The sequence below is a fragment of the Salmo salar genome, chromosome ssa29 (genome assembly GCF_905237065.1).
Source record: "Salmo salar chromosome ssa29, Ssal_v3.1, whole genome shotgun sequence".
NCBI classification, from domain to species: Eukaryota; Metazoa; Chordata; class Actinopteri; order Salmoniformes; family Salmonidae; genus Salmo; species Salmo salar.
Window position 1 is genome coordinate 16373405 of NC_059470.1, and position 12933 is coordinate 16386337.

A 12933-nucleotide genomic window follows, 5' to 3' on the forward strand; every position below is an offset into this window, starting at 1 on the left:
CAAATGTATTTATATAGCCCTTCGTACATCAGCTGATATCTCAAAGTGTTGTACAGAAACCCAGCCTAAAACCCCAAACAGCAAGCAATGCATGTGAAAGAAGCACGGTGGCTAGGAAAAACTGCCTAGGAAAAACTCCCTAGAAAGGCCAAAAACCTAGGAAGAAACCTAGAGAGGAACCAGGCTATGAGGGGTGGCCAGTCCTCTTCTGGCTGTGCAGGGTGGATATTATAACGGAACATGGTCAAGATGTTAAAATGTTCATAAATGACCAGCATGGTCAAATAATAATAATCATAGTAGTTGTCGAGGGTGCAACAAGCACGTCCAGTGAACAGGTCAGGGTTCCATAGCCGCAGGCAGAACAGCTGAAACTGGAGCAGCAGCACGGCCAGGTGGACTGGGGACAGCAAGGAGTCATCATACCAGGTAGTCCTGAGGCATGGTCCTAGGGCTCAGGTCCTCCGAGAGAAAGAGAGAATTAGAGAGCATATTTAAATTCACACAGGACACCGGATAAGACAAGAGAAATACTCCAGATGTAACAGACTGACCCTAGCCCCCCGACACATAAACTACTGCAGCATAAATACTGGAGGCTGAGACAGGAGGGATCAGAAGACACTGTGGCCCCATCCGATGATACCCCCGGACAGGGCCAAACAGGCAGGATATAACCCCACCCACTTTGCCAAAGCACAGCCCCCACACCACTAGAGGGATGTCTCCAACCACCAACTTACCATCCTAAGACAAGGCCGAGTATAGCCCACAACGATCTCCGCCATGGCACAACCCAAGGGGGGGCGCCAACCCAGACAGGAAGACCACGTCAGTGACTCAACCCACTCAAGTGACGCACCCCTCCCATGGACGGCATGGAAGAACACCAGTAAGCCAGTGACTCAGCCCCTGTAAAAGGGTTAGAGGCAGAGAATCCCAGTGGAAAGAGGGGAACCGGCAAGGCAGAGACAGCAAGGGCGGTTCGTTGCTCCAGCCTTTCCGTTCACCTTCACACTCCTGGGCCAGACTATACTTAATCATAGGACCTACTGAAGAGATAACTCTTCAGTAAAGACTTAAAGGTTGAGACTGAGTCTGCGTCTCTCACATTGGTAGGCAGACCATTCCATAAAAATTGAGCTCTATAGGAGAAAGCCCTACCTCCAGCCGTTTGCTTAGAAATTCTAGGGACAATTAGGAGGCCTGCGTCTTGTGACCGTAGAGTACGTGTAGGTATGTACGGCAGGACCAAATCGGAAAGATAGGTAGGAGCAAGCCCATGTAATGCTTTGTAGGTTAGCAGTAAAACCTTGAAATCAGCCCTTGCCTTAACAGGAAGCCAGTGTAGGGAGGCTAGCACTGGAGTAATATGATCAAATTGAAGTCCACAAATCAAATATTGCATGAAACAAAACATTATATAACCTGCAGCATGGTCAAGGACGTTAATGTTTTCAACAGTTTACTAAATAACTACTGTTTTAGAACCACAGAGTTACAAAGTTACTGCAAGTCAGAACAAAGACAACAGGAGCACTATTCCAGCACCATATCAACAAGGCTATATGCTTAGTTTAATACACTGAAAACAAACTTAAAGATTATAAAAATAATTACGTTCAATCAATGTTGCTCAATATTATGTGGCTGACCAGGATTTCTGTCTGTTTGTTTAAAACAAAAAATGTTGACTCACCCTACTTGTAGACTTGTTGAACGCCAATGCCATCCTCCTTGTTGGCAAAACGTTCTGACTATGGCTCGGTCATACAGTACACTTTTTATTTCTGTTGTCAAAGGCTACCGAGCTAAAATGCTAGCCTAACTTCCTCGCATGGGAAACAATGAACCACAGAACCAGCAAAGTTTTCTAGCTAACAAGTTAACACGAGCCTACTAGGCGACATATTGAACAGTGATCTCATGCCAGTGGCACAACATATTCATTTATGGTTCGATCATAATCATTGGCCTGTACAGAGAAAGTGAAAACCACAAATCCCCATCCATGGCTTAGGAAAGGGACAATTTAGCAAGCTAGCTAGTGCAGGACATCAACACAAGCAGACCAAAAACAGACACGTTTTTCCTGAAAAATAGTTTTTGCTTAGGATGTGATTTGATTGGTCTGAAGCCAAATCCAAACTGGCCTCCCTTCAGCTGAGTTTTGCTGCACCAGGACAACACACAGGGTGGCAGGTAGCCTAGTGGTTAGAGTGTTGGACTATTCACCGAAAGGTTGCAAGATCAAATCCCTGAGCTGACAAGATAAAAATCTGTCATTCTGCTCCTGAACAAGGCAGTTAACCCACTTTTCCTAGGCTGTCATTGAAAATAAGAATTTGTTCTTAACTGACTTGCCTAGTTAAATAAAGGTAAAATAAAAAAGTTGAGTTGAGCTCAGCTCAATGCTTATTGGCCAATTATTTTATTTTAAAAAATAGTATCAAGGGATGCCAAATTCTTGCTGGCATCAGTCAATCAAATGCTACATTGGCAACATGTTATACTCTTTTGGTCCAGACAGCATCAGATACAATGGCTACACATACTGAGACAGAGGGGTGCAATTTCCCTAGTTCGGATGATTTCTCCAGTGAGGGGCATTAGTCCATATACTGAGGTCGGATTGAATTGATTTGTGTTTTCTGTTATAGTTTCTGGCAATGGTTTTATCTAAGGAAGGAAATAATCTATTCCCAAATATTTAAAATGGGAAAGGATTGGGATTCCATAAGTAGAGATGGAGTCCTCCGTCGGGGTCTTGAGAGGCTGATTTGGTTAGATTTATTTTATAACTTGGAGCTGAATTTGTCTTTGATCTTCAAAGCTTTTGGGTGGGATTGAGATGCATTGTTTCGATAATGTAACATATCGTCAGCGTATAATGAGATGACGTGATCCGTAGAATTTAGAGATATTGGTGTCATTTCTTTCGATTGTCGAATTGCCTGGGGCAGGGGTTCCATAGATAGTAAAATCTAGATATAGAACTGCCCAAGGAGCTTTAGTTTCTGATTAAGTACTATGTACGATATGTAATAGACAGAGGTTATCTGAGGATAATAGTTTAACAAACCGCTTTGATCCAGATGTATCAATTTAGGCAAGTACGTTTTGAGACAGCACAACAAAATTTGAGAAAATAGTTTAATATCTGTGATTATTAAATATAGGGGGTGATAATGAGAGCACTGGTTGGCATCCTTATCTTTTTTTAAATAAAAGCTAAATTAGTGCTGTATTGTTTTATTTAACCTTTATTTAACTAGGCAAGTCAGTTAAGAACAAATTCTTATTTACAATGACGGCCTACCGGGAAAAGTGGGTTAACTGCCTTGTTCAGGGGCAGAACGACAGCTTTTTACCTTGTCAGCTTGGGGATTCGATCCTGCAAACCTTTCGGTTACTGGCCCAACACTCTAACCACTAGGCTACCTGCCGTATTTACAGCCCTTTCAAATGAACCTTTGTGAACAGCTGTGTTAATAATTTCAAGTAATAATGGACCTAATTGGTTCCAACATTTTAAATAGACCTCAGGAGGAATACCGTCACAACCAGGTGATTTGCCTTTATTCATGTTATCCAATGCCCTTGAGTTCATGGAGAGAGATTTGGCCTCCCAGCAAGCCGGCTTCCTCACTTGAGAGAAAACAAGTTAATATATCTTTTAAAAAGGATCTGGCTTCTTGTGGATTTACAATCAGACGTGTACAATTCTTTATAGAAACAAAATAATCTTTGGTTGATTAATTTAGGTTCTGATAGTAATTCACCTGATTCAGATTCAATAGCTGCGATATCTGCTAATTGATCATTACTGCTAAGCTTGTTAGCCAGTAGTCGACTGGGTCTATTACCATGGAAGTAATGGTTGGGTCTAATTCGATGGATGGCAAGTTCTGCTCTCAATCTTATCAATAGATTTAGTTCTGTCTTGACTACCTGGTCTCAAAAAAAGTGTTTATTGAGAACGCTCTAACATCGTTAATACCTTTTCCCATTCTGATATCTAATTGTGATTTATTCAGCCCAGATGCAAATGCAGTTGCATCGTTTTTAACAAAACATTTAATGGCGTCCCTTGAAATCCGAGGATCATTGACTGAGTTTTTGCTAATCATTATCAATTAATTCAATTCAGTTTCAAATTGTTCACATAAAGTAGGATTTTGTAGGCTCTGATCAGGCCCTACACCCAAACAAGGGCACTGCGTTCATCCACCTCTGGCCTGCTCGCCTCCCTACCTCTGAGGAAGCACAGTTCCCGCTCAGCCCAGTCAAAACTGTTCGCTGCTCTGGCACCCCAATGGTGGAACAAGCTCCCTCACGACGCCAGGACAGCGGAGTCAATCACCACCTTCCGGAGACACCTGAAACCCCACCTCTTTAAGGAATACCTAGGATAGGATAAAGTAATCCTTCTACCCCCCCCTAAAAGATTTAGATGCACTATTGTAAAGTGGTTGTTCCACTGGATATCATAAGGTGAATCCACCAATTTGTAAGTCGCTCTGGATAAGAGCGTCTGCTAAATGACTTAAATGTAAATGTAATGTAGTGAGGAAATATTAAAGCACCATCTTGTGGCTCTTTTAGGGGATTCTGAAATGTGTATTTGGCAGTATTATGCATGATCGGCTCATATTTCTATTTTCTTGATTAAAGAAAATAGAGTAGATAATACTACGAAATCGATTCAGGAGAATGTTTTTTGCCTGTTCGAATAGAAAGTGTAGTCTTTTGCTTCAGGGTTATGAGCTCGTCAGGCATCGATGAGGATGTAATCAGAGAGTATATGTTCGAGAGCCTTGGTTGCCTGTGGATTGTTGGTCTTATTGGATTTGTCCCGCATGTCCAGAATGACATTCATATCTGTCTCAATAACCAGTTGGAATTCAGTTAATTCTAACTATGCTGTTCAAGGAAACGTAGGGTCATATATATTTGGAGCATACACAATAACAATAATCCTTTTTGGAGCAGGTGTGTTTCTTGGAGCATTGCTATATCGATATGGTTTCTTGCTAGAATACCAAGACAGTTGGTACGCTTGATAGCAATATTAAGGGCTGTCAAATCCCACGAGTATAGCTAGTGTTGCCATTGTTTTTTTTGTGTAATTGTTATCTTTAGTGTTGATAAGCCCATAGATATTAAATAAAAAGCAGGACCCACAGGGAAACCCACCCATTGGTCACTCCCCACCCAGAAGGCCCACCAGAAATCCTTCCTCCTTCCTTGCTAGCATAACAGCGAGTGGCAGCCTTATATGTGAGCGCTCTTAACCAGCATATTTTGGGTCTTTAGGTATAATAATAATAACAATTAAGTTAGCCAACTTGACGAGTAAGAGTGGGTAATGAATAAAAAAATTGAGAATGAAAACAAAAAGATACGACAGATATGCAAGCCGTAATACCTAAACAGTCAAAAATAGGATAGCTGTAGGATCCATATACAGTGCATTCGAAAAGGATTCAGAACCCTTGACTTTATCCACATTTTATTACATTACAGCCTTAACCTAAAATGGATTAAATAAAAAATCTGCAATCTACACTCAATATCCCATAATGACAAAGTGAAAAAAAAAGGTTTTTCGAAATGTTTGCAAATGTATTAAAAATAAAAACAGAAATACCTTATTTACATAAGTATTCAGCTCAGGTCCATCCTGTTTCCATTGATCATCCTTGAGATGTTTCTACAACTTGATTAGGGTCCACCTGTGGAAAATTAAATTGATTGGACATGATTTGGAAAAGGCACACACCTGTCTATATAAAGTCCCACAGTTGACAGTGCATGTCAGAGCAAAAACCAAGCCATGAGGTTGAAGGAATTGTCCGTAGAGCGTTGAGACAGGATTGTGTCGAGGCACAGATCGGGAGAAGGGTACCAAAACATTTCTGCAGCATTTAAGGTCTGCAAGAACACAGTGGCCTCCATCATTCTTAAATTGATGAAGTTTGGAACCATCAAGACTCCTGGAGCTGGCTGTCCAGCCAAACTGAGAAATTGGGGGAGAAGGGAATTGGTCAGGGAGGTGACCAACATCCTTGTATACCATGGTTTATATTTGTACCTATGTTAGCAAATGTTGTAAACAAAAATACAGTTTAAAAGTCACACACAGTATATATATGTATAAACCATGGCAAAGGTTTATACAAAGAGAAAAAATGTAAATTTTATAACAAATTTCATTCAATTCTACTCATTTTGCCATGGGGAACGGAGAATGTTTTGCTGTTTTAAGGCAAGTTTTCTGCAGTTCTACACACTTTGCCATGGGGTGGACAGAAATGATTGCAGTTGTAAAGGGCAATTCCAACACTTTTCAACCTCAGTCATAATCTCTGCTGCAACACCCCTTGAATAATCAGAATAAAATATTTGTTAAAAAAAATCTGCGCAGCACCACCACCCCCAAACTACTTCCTGTGGCTATGGCCGACATGGCTAATTGGGTGACTGTCAGTGACTGACAAAACAAGAGAAAAACTGTTGATGCACAACCACATTTTCAAACACCTTGTGTATTCTGCTATTCTAACAGTTGAGACCCCAACTGAGCCCTAGCTGCCGGGGTCCCGCTTATGCCTGGAGCCGGCCCTGGACAATGTAAATGAGGCTAACCATTATAGCAGATTTTGTACATTCCTTGTGCTGACATGAAATTGTTTAGTGCAAATCCATCTGGAAGCAGGACATGATGAGGTCCTTAGCATACACACAACTACTACTACAAAGTTCAATGCCAGATACTTTTCTGCCAGAAGGCCTGAGTGGCACTGTGCCACTGTAATAAATGAACATGGTTTGCATAAGACTACTACAACCATTTAAAATGTGTTTAAATTGTAAAATTAAATACAAATAATTGGGCTATAAGAAATACATTTTATTTAATAGGTTAAGGCAAAGCAGAGATAACACACACACACAATACTTTTCATTTCACACATACAACAATATAGCCTATTGTTAAAGTACAGAATGTTTACAATATCATAAACAATAGTCTTTTGCATGTTGTTCCAAATGACATTTCATATATTAATGTGTACATAACCACATTACTGTGAAAATGTTTCTGTTTGATCAGCAGTTATTGATACAGCATTCGGTTTAATGGGACACTTTTGTCATGAAGACAATGTGAAAGGTGCTCTCTACTCAAATGGCACAACATCATCATTCAGATTCACAGCATATGACAACCATTTTGTCTACCTGAGGGATGTCTTTTCATATCTGGAAAAGGTAGAAACTGATTCTGCTGCAGCATTGCTCATCTTCACAATGGGAATCTAGTCAACATGGGTGTCCTGATAGAGGTCAGCTAATGAACCTACAGTACATAAACAAATGAAAAGCACACCTGATATTAGAATATCACTTCTTCAGGTCACCTGTACCATCAGGGCTCTTGATTGTTTGCTTGTGTTTAATTCATTCAGGTGTTTTAGTGGCGTATAAAGATTTAATCTATTGTTGGGCTGGAACAACCAATAGACAACGCATCCGATTGTCCTATTCCATTGAGGCCTTTGCCCTATGCTGTAATATCCATACATTTTCCCTCCACTTATGAAACCAGTTTTTATTTTTGTATTTGTTTTTACAGGCTGGATGGATGTCATTTATTGTACAATGTGTGTCTCCCCTTTTCAAAGGCATCGCTTAGATGCTTGCATTCAAGACAAGGTTGTTTTTATTGATCTGTTTGTCAGTGTCAGCAGAATAGGTTACCCTGTGAGTTGTCATATTAAAAAAGATTCTGCTAATGTCTCCAGCCATATAACGTGGAATAGAATTGCATGAAATGTGTTTTTCAAAGGCCACATTTTGTTCTGTGCAAATGAAAGAGAAGAAATGTCTCTGATATAGCCTCTAGGCCTATGCCACTATGAGCTCAGCCATGCACAGTGATTAGATTGAGCTTTAATAGCCTGGATTATGACTATCCAATCCACCCATCACGTTAGGTTTAACAGGCTTACGTTAGTCTGCAAATGCGATGATAGATGCATGCAATGCTTTATTTATAAAGATGCATTTTTATGGTGAAAAAAATAGCCTCCCCAAAACTTAACCCACGCACCACCTATGAGAGAGAGACGCATGGTAATAGCTAGACTACAAGCATCTAGCTAGCTAATGTTAACTAATTTAGTCTTGTTAACACCTTGTTAGCATAACCGCTAACATCTAAACTCGAAATGGATCTGATTTACCAGTGATGAAATGATCGGAGCTGACTCTGTACTGACGGCTGTCTGGGTTCAGGTGTTGAAGGAGCAGACCCTGTACTGACAGCTGTCTGGGTTCAGGTGTTGACGGAGCAGACCCTGTACTGACAGCTGTCTGGGTTCAGGTGTTGACGGAGCAGACCCTGTACTGACAGCTGTCTGGGTTCAGGTGTTGACGGAGCAGACCCTGTACTGACAGCTGTCTGGGTTCAGGTGTTGACGGAGCAGACCCTGTACTGACAGCTGTCTGGGTTCAGGTGTTGACGGAGCAGACCCTGTACTGACAGCTGTCTGGGTTCAGGTGTTGACGGAGCAGACCCTGTACTGACAGCTGTCTGGGTTCAGGTCTTGAAGGAGCAGACCCTGTACTGACAGCTGTCTGGGTTCAGGTGTTGACGGAGCAGACCCTGTACTGACAGCTGTCTGGGTTCAGGTGTTGACGGAGCAGACCCTGTACTGACAGCTGTCTGGGTTCAGGTGTTGACGGAGCAGACCCTGTACTGACAGCTGTCTGGGTTCAGTTCTTGACGGGCAAAAAGGTTATTTTGCTTTTCTGACAGTTCGTGCATCTTATCTCCTTGGTGTTTCATGATTTCACCATCTGGAAAGGCTGCTGGATGTTATAGGCACGATGTGTCAATAATAAAGGGGGCTCTTGTTTTTTTACTGACTGGTTCTCATCAATGTCTTTCTCACTCAAACACCCACATGGACTGTCACACACAACCTCTGAGTGCCACCCCCTTCCAATACAATGGTTGGATTTTCAAATCCAAACAATGTGAGGTCTCCCCCCAGGAAAGAATCAATCAAAGCTCAGTCCATTTCTGCGCGAATGTTGTGGTAACAATGGACTCCTGTTCAGACTAGTGTGTTACAGCTCTCCCTCGCTGTGTACCACGTCACGTAACCCAGGCTATAAAAGTAGTGCCATATTTGGAAAAGGGTGTGATATGAGATTTATATTATGTTGTTTTGATCAGGATGGTGGATGTGGGAGGTCAAAGAGGAGGAAGTGGATCCACCATTTTAAGAGTTTCGTAAACATCATCTTCCTGGTGGCTCTCAGTGATTTATGACCAGGTTCTCTATGAGTGCGCCAACATGGTGAGCTTTCTCCCCGGTCACATAAAGTTACAGAATGATTTTGGGTACTGTAAAAACCCACTACTGGTACACAATTGTAGGCCTATGTTTACAATGAAACATTTGTACATACACTGTAAATAGAATTGTTACATTAGCTTCATAATTAAGAAAATACAGACATTGTTTCTCTTTATGGAGTAATAGAAGGCAGTTTAATCCCAAATCAACATTGTAAAGGCATATTTCATGACTACACAGAGACGCATCTTACAGAGATCCATTACATACATATATTTAGACATATAGTTGGTATAGATACATAGATACTCATAAATGATTTAAGGACATTTGAAGGAATTGTTTGAGGACAGTTATAACATAAAGAAAGATGATTGGTCCAGCCGGTATGTTGATGTAAATACACAGTGAACATAAACCAATGATATCACTGCCCAGGTAAGAGTGGTCAACACATCATTAATATACTATCCTCTTTATAGTAATAATACATATACTAGATACAGTAGTCCATAGCGACAGTCCTTTATGTCGGCTAGTGGTATCAGTCATACATACATACATACATACATACATACATACATACATACATACACATGGTCATGCAAACACACACACACACACATAAAGAAACAAATTATACAATATCCATTTGAACATAAGTTCTGCAATTTTTGTTTCATTCTTTAGACACACAAAGAAACAGCATCCTGGAGTCATCCCGATAGAGAGAGCAATGTTACAGACTGATAGGATAAAACACAGCATATTTCAAGGAAACTATTCATTTATAAGTTCTAAAAAATAATTATGTTCTGTAGTGTAGCTCTTTGCATTAATCCATTGTGCACTTTGTATGATACGAGTACAACTTTTGATTAAGATGATGATTGTTTTGACACTGATACCACTGAAATGTCTATGGGGACGGCACTTGGTACTATCCCTGATTGGGAACCCCAATCACACGCACCCACCGTAACCAATCTCACACACACACACACACACACACACACACCATATTGTATTGTACTTTTACAGGTCCTTCAGAAAGTATACACACCCCCTTGACTTGTGTTACAGCCTGAGTTTAAATTGTTTAAATTGAGATTTGTTGTCACTGGCCTACACACAATACCTCATAATGTCAAAGTGGAATGATGTATTTTCTAAAGTTTTACAAATTAATTAAAAATGAATAGCTGAAATGTCGAGTCAATAACCCCTTTCAAGCCTAAAATAAGTTTGGGAGTAAAAATGTGCCTAACAAGTCACATAATTTGCATGGACTCACTCTGTGTGCAATAATAGTGTTTAACATGATTTTTGAATGACTACCTCATCTCTGTACCCCACACATACAATTATCTGTAAAGTCCATCAGTCAAGCAGTGAATTACAAACACAGATTCAACCACAAAGACCAGGGAGGTTTTCCAATGCCTCACAAAGAAGGGCACCTATTGGTAGATAGGTAAAAAAGAAACAAAAAAAGAAGACAATGAATATCCCGTTGAGCATGGGTGAAGTTATTACTTACACTTTGGATGGTGAATAAGTCACTATAAAGATACAGGCATCCTTCTTAACTCAGTTGCCTGAGATGAAGGAAACCGCTCAGGGATTTCACCATGAGGCCAATGGTGACTTTAAAATAGTTACAGAATTTAAAACTTCTTAGGGCTAGGCATCCCGTCAACTCCCGGTGAAATTGGAGGGCGTGCAATTCAAATAAATAATCATAAAAATTATTCTTGTTAATCTAACTGCATTGTCCGATTTACAATAGGCTTTACAGCAAATGCATGCCATGCGATTGTTTGAGGACTGTGCCCCACATCAAAATATTTTTCAACCAGCCCAGGCTTCATAAAATCACAAATAGCAATTAAATATTCACTTACTTTTTGAAAATGTTCCTCTGATTTGCAATCCCAAGGGTCCCAGCTACAACATGCATGGTTGTTTTGTTAGATAAAATCCTTCTTTATATCCCAAAAGGTCTGTTTAGTTGGCGCCATCGATTTGCGTAATCCACTCGTTCAACATGCAGAGAAAGGAATCCAAAAAGCTACCGCTAAACTTTGTTAAAACAAGTCAAAATACGTTTCTATTTAATCCTCAGGTACCCTAAAATTGAATTAAACTATCATATTTCATACAGAAAGAAGTATGTTCAATAGAAAAGCTAAATTAGCAAGTGCGCGTCCTCTTCGTCGCGCGAGCACAGACTGATTTCCAGCTCTTACTCCCTGTACCAAAACTCAAAATTCTTCCACATTTGGGAAGAAACAAGCCTGGAACCTTGAACAAAGACATCTTGTGGAAGCCATAGGAATTGCAATCTGGGAGCTGGAATTGCATAGGACCCATAGCTTTCCATTGAAAGAGCATGGGCTCTCAAAAATAATATTTTCAGGTTGGTTTTTATTTTGATTTTCTCCTACCATATCAATTGTGTTATAGTCTCATACATCATTTTAACATTTCTACAAACTGCAAGGTGTTTTCTATCCAATGGTACCAATTATATGCGTATCCTGGCTTCTGGGCCTGAGTAGCAGGCAGTTTACTTTGGGCACGTCATACAGACAGGAAGTGGAGAAAAATGTATCCTAGCCTGCGACATAGGCATCCTTCTTAACTCAGTTGCCGGAGATAAAGGAAACCGCTCAGGGATTTCACCATGAGGCGAATGGTGACTAATATAGTTACAGAATTTAATGGCTGTGATAGGAGAAAACTGAGGATGGATCAACAACATTATAACATTAACTACAATACTAACCTAATTGACAGAGTCAAAAGAAATAAGCCTGTACAGAATAACAAATATTCCAAAACATGCATCCTGTTTGCAACAAGCCACTAAAGTAATACTGCAAAGAATGTGCCAAAGCAATTTAACTTTTCGTCCTGAATAGAAAGTGTTATGTTTGGTGCAAATACAGCATATTACTGAGTACCACTCTCCATATTTTTAAGCATAATGGGGACTGCATCATGTTATGGGTATGCTTCTAATCGTTAAGGACTGGGGAGCTAAGCACAGGCAAAATCCTAGAGGAAAACCTGGTTCATTCGGCTTTCCACCAGACACTGGGAGATGAATTCACCCTTCAGCAGGACAATAACCTAAAACACAAAGCCAAATCTACACTGGAGTTGCTAACCAAGAAGATAATGGTTGTGTAGCAATGATCAACAACCAATTTGACAGAGCTTGAAGAATTTTTGAAAGATTAATGGGCAATCCAGGTGTGCAAAGCTCTTAGAGACTTACCCAGAAGGACTCACAGCTGTAATCGCTGCCAAAGGTGATTGTAACATATATTGACTCGTGTGTGTGTGTGTGTGAATAGTTATGTAAATTAGATATTTCTGTATTTCATATTCAATAAATTTGCAAACATTTCTAAGAACATATTTTTACTTTGTCATTATTGGGTATTGTGTGCAGATAGGTGAGGAAAAGCATCAATTTAATCAATTTTGAATTCAGGCTGTAGCACAACAAAATGTGGAATAAGTAAAGGGGTATGAATACTTTCTGAATGCACTG